Source organism: Staurois parvus, unplaced genomic scaffold, assembly GCF_062004578.1.
Source record: "Staurois parvus isolate SC_StPar_1 unplaced genomic scaffold, SC_StPar_1.0 ptg000272l, whole genome shotgun sequence".
In the NCBI taxonomy this organism is placed as follows: domain Eukaryota; kingdom Metazoa; phylum Chordata; class Amphibia; order Anura; family Ranidae; genus Staurois; species Staurois parvus.
This window is the reverse complement of record NW_028318068.1, coordinates 1,521,213-1,533,243: the sequence shown is the minus strand read 5'-3', so window position 1 is coordinate 1,533,243 and position 12,031 is coordinate 1,521,213. Positions and strand designations below refer to the sequence as shown.

The 12,031-nt window shown below is 42.5% G+C and overlaps 1 protein-coding gene across 1 annotated transcript in view; it reads right to left on the bottom strand.

Annotated features, from left to right (window-relative positions):
* The window catches only part of LOC149459128 (acyl-coenzyme A amino acid N-acyltransferase 1-like), a 46,531-nt gene extending 35,805 nt beyond the window's left edge, over window positions 1–10,726 (bottom strand). Inside the window, exon 1 of the mRNA XM_089681597.1 lies at window positions 10,609–10,726. The gene's annotated coding sequence lies outside the window, so the exon portion shown is untranslated. The remainder of the gene's footprint in view (window positions 1–10,608) is intronic.
* Between the last annotated feature and the right edge of the window lie 1,305 nt (window positions 10,727–12,031).

The window sequence follows — 12,031 nt, the reverse complement described above, 5'->3', positions numbered from 1 at the left end:
ATGAAAAAACTCAGTCCATATTGCATGGTGAGATAAAGTGATAGGTGCAATTGTCCCAATAATCCATGTTCAAAGATATTCGTGACTCTTGTGATCTCGTGATTGTACAAATAATGCACTAACCAGATAGCGCAAGAGATGCGCATGGAGCAATTAAGACCCGCTCCTGGTGCTCTGGACTTGCAATATTAGGAGGATGTCATCTGCAGGTTGGCCACCAGATGTCATCAATCCAGGTATAATGGTAAGTCATCCACCAGAAAGATCATCAGCGGGGGAGGGGGTGATCACACATCATTCCCAAATAAACGTAACCTTCAAAAGCGGGCTCCCATGCAATAGATGAGACCCAGAGAAGCCTCTGATAGTGTAATATATCTTTAATAAGCAAAACTTACAGCACGTACAATTTAAGGGTAAACTTACATCCAAAACAGAGTCTGGCCACCAGGGTGTCAGTCAGGATAGCCTTGTGGTATGGATACACAGGTCAGGGGCACCTCCCTAACGCGTTTCGTGTGAATAACACTTCCTCAGAGGGAGTGTGCCCATGGTAAATGATTGTGCTTATATAGAGAGGTAATTGGCGCGCAATTGTGCAATCCTGCGTCGCCGATTCCGGTTCGCGCATGCGCACTAGTGACTTAGCGGCCATTTTCCCAGTGATTTGAGTACATAGACGGAAATCGGACTTTCGCGCATGCGCAGTGAGCGCTCGCGGCCATTTTCCAAGAGTTCATAAATAGGGAAGGCATTCGCGCATGCGCAATGAGAGTTCGCGGATGCTATTTTGTTGGTGCCACAGTGTATACATACCAGAAAGCCTCCTTAGCAGACGCCCAGCATCAGGAGCATCGAGGATTCTCTTTACTTACTTTACAATAAGCTCACAATGCATTTTATTGAGGGTGAGCTTAGGACATAAGAGACATCAAATATGGAAATAAAAGTGTATATATAAAAAACTATAAACATAGTCTAATGGAGATTTTATGGATAGTGACATCTTGTGGATGGTTAGGGTATTTCCTCCAACATGCCACTCAACCTATATCACTCCATGATAAATAGGAGTAATAATCCGCTGGCATTAATGTGTAATATACATGTAATAAATGGTCTACACACCATTGGCAGAAAATCTATTCATAATGAAATCCAAAATTGGATTTGATATCCAATCAGAACAATCCATAGCAGATAAAAAGGTTAATACTGGTCACTAAAAACAGTACTATGAACCATATGAGATTAACGTTTCACATCTCCCCAAACGAATGGGTGCAGATAGTTAAATATATTCATATGATAAAACAACCTTATATAAAGCTAAAAAGGTAGGAAAAAATAACCTCATTAAAATTCGAATAAATAAAAGTAAAAATCCATATGAAAATGAACATAAAAATCATGAAAGAAAAATGTATCGAAGACTGGTAGCAATCCAAAAAGCCTGTCCCCTACTACGATGGTTCGCGTATGGACTATCGACTGGTATAGTGATCAAATGAATAAAGCCACCCGTAAAGAACACCTTGATAGTAATAAATTAGCTGGTATCGATGAAGCAGTTTACATCTAGCTCTACGTTTAGCCCTTGTGGTGCTTGGGTGTGTAACAAAAAAATCCACTTCGTTTCTAGCATTGAAACGGCTCTTCTCTTATGTGTGCCTCTCCAATTCTTATTAACCATGTCAATGCCTATGAATTTAAGTGCGTGTGGGTTCCTGTTGTGATGTTGACGAAAGTGCATGGACAGTGAGTGATCCTTAAAACCTTTTTTGATGTTAGACAGGTGCTCACGTAACCTGTCTCTCAATCTCCTTGTCGTTCGTCCTACATATTGCTTGCCACAGGTACAACTCAGGAGATATACTACATGGGAACTGTAGCAAGTAATAGTTGATTGTATGTCATAGGATTGGCCAGTTATGTTTGAACTAAAAGTTTTCACAGATCTTTTATGAATGCCATTAAAGGTGCATAACATGCATTTATTGCAGGGAAAAAATCCCTTGGTGTTGAGGAAACCAAATGTAAGAGGCTTAGGGGGGTTGACAATATTAGGAGCTAGCATGTTTCTTAATGTTGGGGCTCTCCGGTAAGTAATTTCCGGTCGATCAGGAAGGGTTTCACCCAAAACCGGGTCATTTTTTAAAATGTTCCAATTTTTTCTAATAATATTGGCCACTTCCTTGTGTTGTGTTGAGAAGTTGGTGATAAAGGGACATTTCCTCTCTGTTTGAACTTTACTTCTGGACGTCAGGAGATTCGTTCTATCAATATCAGCCACTTCAGTAATTTCCCTTTCTAAGATAATCTCGTCATAGCCTTTCTCAATGAATCTCCCTTTGAGTATGTTAGCCTGTGTTCTATAGTCATCTATTTCCGTACAATTCCTCCGGACACGGAGAAATTGGCCCCTCGGTATATTGTCTAGCCATCTGGGGAGGTGGCAACTATCTTTAGGAATATAACTATTCCTATCTGTTACTTTAAAGAAGGTCTTAGTGGAAATGTATTCCCCATTCTTGCATAAAGTTAAGTCCAGAAAATTAATCTCACTGTTGCTATACTGGAAAGTGAGTTTGATGTTATTATTATTATGGTTGAGGGTGGTAAAAAAGTTGTTCAACGTAAATATGTCACCCTCCCAGAGAAGTAGGATGTCATCAATAAACCTTCGATAAAAAATTAAATGCGACCAGTCTCTGGAATATATTATGTCCTCTTCCCATCTTGACATAAAGAGGTTTGCCAGACTCGGCGCAAACTTCGCGCCCATGGCAACTCCTGTCCGCTGTAGATAATATTTGGCATTAAACCAGAAGTAGTTGTGTTGCATTGCAAATTCCAATAGTTCTAGCAAGTAACTCTTTTGAGGATGTGAGATCTCAGTGGCTTCATTAAGATAAAACTCAGCAGCATTTAAACCATCCTCATGCTTTGTTACTATACAATGCTGACACATCCGCTGTGACTAGTAGAGTGTGACTGCTTATGTGGATGTCTTTTATATCCATCAGTACCTGTTTTGAATCTTTAAGGAAGGATGGTGTTTTCCAAACTAAAGGTTGTAGAAAAAGATCTAGATATTCACCAACACGGGAACAGAGTGAACCTATTCCACTTACTATTGGGCGACCCGGGGGGTTTTTGGGATCTTTATGGATCTTGGGTAGGCAGTAGAGTATGGGAAGCCTAGGGGCCGTAGGACATAGGTAATCCCTTTCTTTTTTATTGAGAATACTCTGATCCGATCCTTTTTTAATTAGAGATTTTAAAGTTTTTTTAATATGCTAACATAGGATTTCTCTGTAGTTCCATATATGTATCTTTATCATCAAGAATATTTTGTACTTGGGACATATAATCCCCTTTATTCATTACAACTACTCCACCCCCTTTGTCGGCAGGTCGAATCACCAGATCCTTTTTTTCAAGTAAATCTTTAGTCATGGTGTCGATCTGCTTACGGTCATATGGTTTGTTGTTCCATTTTCTCACTTGCAATTTATCTAGGTCCTTAATGACCATATTTTTGAAAATGCTAATGTGAGAATGGGCCTGTGGATTAAAAAGTGACGCATTTCTTAATTTCGTGTTTATAAAACCCGTGTTGCCTGTATTTTGGGGAATTCTGCTTATTGGATTGCTAAGGAAATATCTTTTCAGAGATAACTTATGAATGAATTTCTGTATATCAATAAATGTATTGAATTTATTGAGTTTCGCTGGAGGGGCAAATTTAAGGCCTCTATTGAGGAGCTCCAGTTCTTTATCCGTAAGGGTCTGACCACTGAGATTAAAAATGCCAATGTTAGTTACATTTTTCTTCTTTTGTCTATTAGACCTGACTCCTCCTCGCTTTCCTCTTGTCTTAGGCTTCTTTTTCTGCCTGAGCCTTTCCCTAAAAAATGATGATGGTTGGGAGCATCATAATTATTAGGTCTAAATTGCTGGCTATGGTATGATTGTCCTGTGGGGGTTCCATAATCAGGATTATAATAGGGATAAGGTGATAGTTGATTATGTCGGTAGTCTGCATATGTATCGTTATAGGCACGATATTCAGAATCCCTATGTCCATTTCTTGAAGGGGTCCTCCTAGGGGGGTTGGTCATACCGTTCATCGTGCGGTCTTGTGTTGTAAGATTCCCCTCCTTTTTGATTGTTATATTGTGCTTTATTCTTACCATATGGCTTAGGTCGGGGACCCCCCTTAGATTGATTTTGTTTGGGCTTATTAGGTCCCTTAGAGTATTGGTGATGGTCATTAAGGGGATGTGTTCTCATATCCCTATTTCCAATTCGTGAGTCTTGGTCATAATCCAAAGCTTCAAATCTGTTATAAGTGGCTATGTTATAATCATGCCTAGGTATGTAATGTGACAAATTTCTATGCCCATTACTGGGAGTTTTTGGGTGTACCACACCCTTCCCTTGATAGGTATTCCTAGTGTGGTTGTTATTGTGAGACAATGTGGTTTGAGAAACTGGCTTATTCATGGAATCAAAATCATAGTTTTTTGCTTCCCACTTAAAGACAGATTTTTCTTTATAATCAAAGTAGTCTCTAACATACTTCTTTCTCTTCTTGACTTTTTGTTCTTTGTCTGTTTTTTCAAGGAGCAATCTCAGTTTCTCAGATTCAGATTTATACTCCTCATTATCCATGTAAGGTACTAGTAGTTCACGTGTCTTGTTAATCTCTTTATCTAAATTGGCCAGTTTTTTCTTTTTCCTAAGAATGAGGAACTTCAACAGGTCTATGCCCATATTATTAAAAAAGAGGTACCACTCTGATTCACTGTTAATGTCATCGGTTTCAGGTGGTACTTCCCATCTGAGTGACCTTGGGACCATCCCCTCTTTGATATATTTCTCCAAGAAGGAGATGTCCCATAAAGTGCGTATTTCAGAAGTGGTATGATTAGTCAGATGAATGAAAAGGCCATGTAGATTACTATTTGGCTCTTCCCCATAAGTAAAAACATCATCTGTAATTAAGGATGAACATCATCTGTAATAAACGCCGTGCAGAATGTGGTTATGTGTAAGGGAATCCGAATTCATCTATGTGCTGTATGCCTCCCCTGCCAGCAGTGACCCTTGTGCTCGGCTCTGATGGCCCCTGTACACTGTCCTGATTTCTATACACTTTTCTACTAACCTTGCATCCTTTTACTCCGCTGACCCCATGTACACTGCCCTTCTGACCACTCTCCTCTGTCCTACTAACCTATATACACTGACCTGCTCATTCCGATACACTGGGGGGGGTCAGCATCCAGTAGATCTTTATCCACCATTAGATCTTGGCCAGGTGACTGGTAGATCTCGGTCTGGGCTTGCTGACACGCCATCCCAGAGCATCAAACACAGTGCAATGCAGAGGGATACTTGTAACGTTGGAGCTGTAGTAGGGAGCAAGAGCCGCATAATCCGGTGTCTCCTCTGTAGTGCTGCTCCTACACCCCGCCCTGTCATGGTTGGTGGGTGTAGCAGCAGCCAAGCATGACCCATTCAAGTGAATGAGGCGCTCTGCAATTGCCCTGCAACCTTGTGCTGCACATCAAACAAGGGGTTAAACAGGCTGCAGTGTGTTGCTTTCTCACCACCTGCTTTAAGCCGTTGGACCCCGCAGAAGCATGCAGTTGCAGGGCGCTTGCAATGTGGCCCCATTTACTTGGATGGGTCTCGGTTGACAGGCGGTTGCACCCACCAAATGCAACAGGGGGTGTAATTCGTGCTGCGGCATGTGTATACCTATGGCTGTTGCCTCAGCAGCTAAAGAGGGTAAGGTTTGGTAAAACCGCGATTCAACTGCACGCTTTTACCTCCACCCAACTTTACATGTAAACAAAGCCCTTAGGGCAGTGGTGTCCAAACTGTGGTCCAAGGGCCGAATGTGGCCCTTTGCTAGCCTTTATCTGGCCCTTGGGGCAGCATTCCTCTGACATCAACAGTGGGGCATAATTCCTGCCCTGACACCAACAATGGGGTATTATTCTTCACACTAATACCAATGATGGAGCACTACTCCTCCTGTTTCTGACCACCAACCCCTAGGCCGTGTTTATTTTCACTAATGCTGGGCCCAGGACATTTTCTACCCCCACTGGCCACAATCTGGCCCCCCAAAAGTCTGAAGGACAGTAAATTGGCCCTTTGTTTGAAAAGTTTGGAGACCCCTGCCTTAGGGTGATGCTGCGAACCAGTGGCAGACTGACAACTCATGGGGCCCCCGGGCAATAGGGGATCATGGGGCCCCTGTGTCCTCGCCCACACTCAAACCACACCCAAAAAAGCCTATGAAAGGTACCAGGGGCATTTCATGGGGCCCCCTACTGACCCCGGGCCCTCAGGCAGTGCCCGAGTGCTCGAATGGTCAGTCCGCCCCTGCTGCCAACTACAATTAAAGGCTCATTCACAGGTGCAGCAGGCACTACTGCTCCTCTGCAAAGCGACCCCAGTGCATTGGACAGGTGGTGGCAATCATGGGTCTAATTCAGGTGAGTGTAGATTAATGAGAAAAACATGAATTTAACCACCTCTTGTCCGGCCGTTGTATATAAATGGCCAGATGGTGGCAGTGCAGGGGCGGATGGCCTTCCTGCTCCCATGGATCCACGATCCGGTGCCCGCCGGAGGTCACAGTGGAACACCAATCGTCGTACGAGGTCCCGATCATATGATCACTGATTGTCCAATCTGTGATCACATGCAGAGTAGTAAGCAATATGTCACTTCTGACATCATTGCTTACTACGTGTCAAATCTGTAAATGATCAGAGGTCACATGGTACAAGGCTATTCTCAACAGCCATGTACCATGTGACAAGCTGTGACCAATCACAGCTCACATAGTATTTCTCAATGGTTGCAAGAATGCAGCCAGAGAGAAGGAGAAATGATTGCTTTTGCAGCCTTTATGGGTGTAAAAGCAATCAGTGTATAAAATAAAAAAATCTTCATCACCCCCCACAAGTAGTACAGTGTCACCATGGTGACAGTATGTTAAAAAAAACACATCAATAATAATATAAAAGAAATAAAATAAAAATGTAAAAAAAATGTTTAAAAATTATAATTTTTGGTTATAAACTAATTTGGGTTATTTTTTTTTTTTACTAAAAAGATAACGGAATAAATTTTGGCCAAGATTTATGATGAAATATTATTTATTTGCAAAATTTTATAAGAAAAACAATTTTTTTCAAAATTTGTGGACTTTTTCATTTACATAGCAAAAAAAAAAAAAAAATCCCAGTGGTGAATAAATACCACCAAAATAAAGCTTTATCTGTCTCAAAAAAATGCTAAAAAAATTCATATGGGTACAGTGTTGCATGACCGCGCAATTGTCAAAGTGTGATAGCGCTGAAAGCTGAAAATTGGCCTGGAGAGGAAGGGGGGGAAAGTGTCCGGACTGGAAGGGGGAGAAAGTGTCCGGACTGGAAGGGGGGGAAAGTGTCCGGACTGGAAGTGGTTAAACAACATTAGTATCAGGCTGTAACATAACAAAATTGAAAAAACTGAGGGGGGTGATACAGTAGTGGAACTACCAGGGTCACAACAGTTGCACTTGTGACTGGGCCCTGTAGTTCTGACACTGTGGGGCCCAAGTTATCAGGATCAACATCAGGTACTGGGCTCAGCTCCTGTCAGCTGACCTGCCTACCTTTCGGTGCTCTGTGCTTCCTCCCCACCCCTGCCCCTATGATCTCTTTGAATTGCAGTCATTGGTTGCCGGAACACCAGTTGTCCTGGCTACCAATGACACACTGGAGAGGAGGAAAATGTCAAAGAGCTGCAACGGCTCCACCTCCCAGCTCCGCCCCTCAAATCCGGCTTCCAGCCTCCCACACTAACCGCCTGCAACTGCTCCTGAGTCCCAGTAAGGTAAATGAAAGGGGCAGATACAAGGGGGGGTCTTTCTGATCCAATGGAGGTTTATAATGCAGGGTGGAGGGGCACTGATGCAGGGGGGGTCTTTCTGATCCAATGGAGGTTTATAATGCAGAGTGGAGGGGCACTGATACGGGGGGGGGGGGTCTTTCTGATCCAATGGGGGTTTATAATGCAGGGTGGAGGGGCACTGATACAGGGGGGGTCTTTCTGATCCAATGGAGGTTTATAATGCAGGGTGGAGGGGCACTGATACAAGGGGGGGGGGTCTTTCTGATCCAATGGAGGTTTATAATGCAGGGTGGAGGGGCACTGGTACAAGGGGGGGGGTCTTTCTGATCCAATGGAGGTTTATAATGCAGGGTGGAGGGGCACTGATACAAGGGGGGTCTTTCTGATCCAATGGAGGTTTATAATGCTGGGTGAAAGGGCACTGATACAAGGGGGGGGGGGGTCTTTCTGATCCAATGGAGGTTTATAATGCTGGGTGAAAGGGCACTGATCAGATCTGATCAGACTGCTGATTAGAAGTCAGTACGCCCCCTTAGAAACCTCCTATTATATTATTATTATTATACAGTATTTATAAAGCGCCAACAGTTCGCTCAGCGCTGTACATTACAAAGGGGGACAGAACATGTGACAGAACAATACCAATACAATGCAAAACATGAGGGGATCGAGGGTCCTGCTCCTTGGAGCTTACAATCTAGGAGGGAGGGGATGGTGGCACAGGAGGAGATAGCTGTGGGGGATGGAGTGGTAGGAAGAGTGGAGGAGGTCGGCAGGTTAGCAGGGGGTGGGGTAGGCTTCCCTGAAGAGGTGGGTTTTCAGGGTGCGCCTAAAGGAGAGGAGAGTAGGTGATAATCTGATGGGTTAGAGTCACCTTGTCAGTATCCCCCTTTACACACCCCCATCAGATTAGTATTCCTTTAGATTAGCCCCCCAATTAGGTCAGAATCCCTTTATATCCACACCCTCTTAGAGACCCTCCCATTAGATTAGTGTTCCTTTATATTAGCACCCCCCTTAGAGACCCCCCATTATATCAGAGTCCCATTATATCAGCGACCCTCCCCCCTTAGAGATCAAAGGTTGGTCTCAGGGGGTTAGGGGTGAGGTGTGGGGTTGATTTATATAAGGGGAGTCTAAAATAAATAAATAAAAAGCTCAATAAATAAACTCACTGTTGGGTTGCTGCTAGCACTGATATGTGTTCTTAAACTGAAAAATTGAAAAAAGGACAGTGCAACCTCCCCCTATAATTATATTAATTCATATGTGAAAAAAAATAATTGTGAATGATGGTGGAAACCCCTACAGGTAATCCATGTACTAATTCACTCCATAAAGTCCTTATACTGTAAAGTGCTTTTGAGTTGGATATTAGCACAACACATGTTGGAATGTATTGGAGGTTTCCACCACTATTCATATAGCATAATGTGTATCAAGATTGCACAATATATGTGTTTGAATAAGATTGGAGTGTATAATACTTTGACTACCTTTGGGGGTTTCCACCATCATTCACATAAAAATATAATTATAGGGGGAAGCTGCGCTGCATTTTATCCAATTTTTTTTGGTCTCTAAAAGGGAAGCAATTATATAAGGGGATTCTGGCCTAATGGGGGTCTCTAAGGGGAGCTCTGATCTAATGGGGGGGTCTCTAAGTGGGGGAACTGAAATAAGAGGGGCTGTGATCTAATGGTGAGTCTCTAAGGGGAGGCACGGATTAAAGGGACACTCTGATGTAATGGGGGCCCCTGTATTATGACGGGGGTGACACCGACTCCCTGTTTACAGACAGTCTTTCAAAGCACAAATAGTGTCTTTCTACAGCAAATAATTTGGAAAGTTTTTTTGAGTTTTCAAAGTTTTGGAAAGTGATGAACTCCATATGATAAGAAATGTTATTTAATCCCTTGGTGCCGGTGCCTCCTGGCCCTTTAAGGGTTCCAGAGGCTGGGAGGCAGGGCAGGGTTTTAGGGTCATATGACCGCCATGATTAACTGTCACGGCGGTTACATGATTGGGAAAGGTCCTGATCAAAAGAGATTGGGACCTTTCCGTGAGCACCGAACGTGTGTGCTGGGAACACGCAGGGCACGCACTCTCAGCACGTTTTTTTTTTTTAACAGAATGCAAATGTGCGGCCGCTCGGCATCTAGGCCCAGACGCCAGGAGTTTGCACATTTGCATTTGGCCGGCGCCAAGAGGTTAATCACAGAATGTACAGTATGCATAGTGTATACCACAAATAAATAATTGCCGTGTGCTGCTAGAGTGTTTCTGCTTGAAGAAAAGGTGGCAACCCTATGCAGAACATGTGAAAGTGCAAAGGGGCCCTTCATAGTTTCTTGCACCGGGGCCCTGAACTTTCTAGTTACGCCTCTGGGGAGATGCATAGAGGCTCCTGTTGCTGAGATTTCCCAAAGTTGGTTGCCTGGCTGTCATGTTGACCTCTTTGCATCAATATTTTAAATCACTGACAAGGGACAAGAATACAGATTAGGACTGCTGACAATTCTCAGACATTCCTCATTCTGCTTCCTACCAAAAATGTTGCAGCTTTATCAGACTTGTAGGAATTCCAGATACAGTAAACGAACCCCTCCTAGCACACAGTCATCTTAGTAGAGCTGAATAACAATCTGTTTGCTTAGCTCATTGATGAAATATATATAGACTCACCTGTGCGTCCTCCTGAAAAAGAGGCGGTAAAGCAGTAGCTCTGATGTTTCTATGCTCAGGTTGGAACAAGCTCATACCTTTTGGGTGGTGCAAGAAGCATGATTGCTGAGAAGCATAGGCTGAAAGGCCATAAATGTGCTAATAAGTAACTTTTCCTGAAAGAGGACACCATGACATAGCTGAAAAGGGCAAGGCCACAGAAGGCCACAGCTTTATTAGAAAGTTTCCAAACAACAACCAGTGCCAGTCAGAGGTATACTGTGAACACACGCAAACAACAACTTGACTTTGTTTAAAAGGCCTGTGGAGCGTTCTTTCTTTACGTTTTCCACCAGGAGTCCAAGACTTATCCTGAATGGTTTAGCTACCCTAATTAAGGTCCATTGTTTGGAAGATCCTTCTCTGCTGTTTTGGTGATCTGGAGGATTCCAGTGACAGCTTTCTGGATTGTTTAACAAAGTGATTCACCACTCTTAACAGAGGGTCATGCCTTTCTGGTAAGCCTTCTGTAGTAGTGGTTGATGACAAGACAACTATCCTTGGATTTCTTTTGTTTCTTCACAGCCTCTGGGACTTTTCTTTTCTTTTTGGATGGACTATGTTTCTTATGATTTTTTTGTAACTTTTTAAGAGCTGCACTTTTATATATTTATTGTTGATTGCCTAGTATCAGGGTTTTTCTGTTCAGCTGCAATATGTTTTTACACTTCATTTTTGATGATTATCTATTGTGGTTCTTATTAGCGCAGGTTTATATATATATATATATATATATATATATATATATATATATATATATATATAGATACAGTATATATATTTATCCAGGTTACTATTCTTTCTTTCCAAGTCTGTGATGGACAACTATTCCCCCAATTCTCCCTACAAATTTGGAGCATTAACCTTTTAAAAAAAGTGTTCCAGGCCCAAACCAAACATGCGACTCTAACCCATCAGGTGCTAAAGGGTGTGACCACCCTTAAATGAACCCTCTGCACACTATTATACATTCCTTCTAGCAAACTTTCCATAAAACAGGGATTTTGGCTCACATACATTGCAATACATGTTCAAACTGGCCACCTGCATCAAAGGAACCCCTCTCTGGCCAGTCCCTACTCTACAAAATACTATGTTGGTTAAAGCATACTTCATATTGTGGCAATATGGAGCAATTAAATACAGTTTAACCACTTGCCTACCGGGCACTTATACCCCCTTCCTTACCAGGCCAATTTTCAGCTTTCAGCACTGTCACACTTTGAATGACAATTGTGCAGTCATGCAACATTATACCCATATGACATTTTTATCATTTTTTTCTCACAAATAGAGATTTCTTTTGGTGGTATTTACTTGCTGCTGGGTGTTTTATTTTTTTGTGCTATAAAAACAGAGCAAAGAATTTGAAAAACCAAAAAGT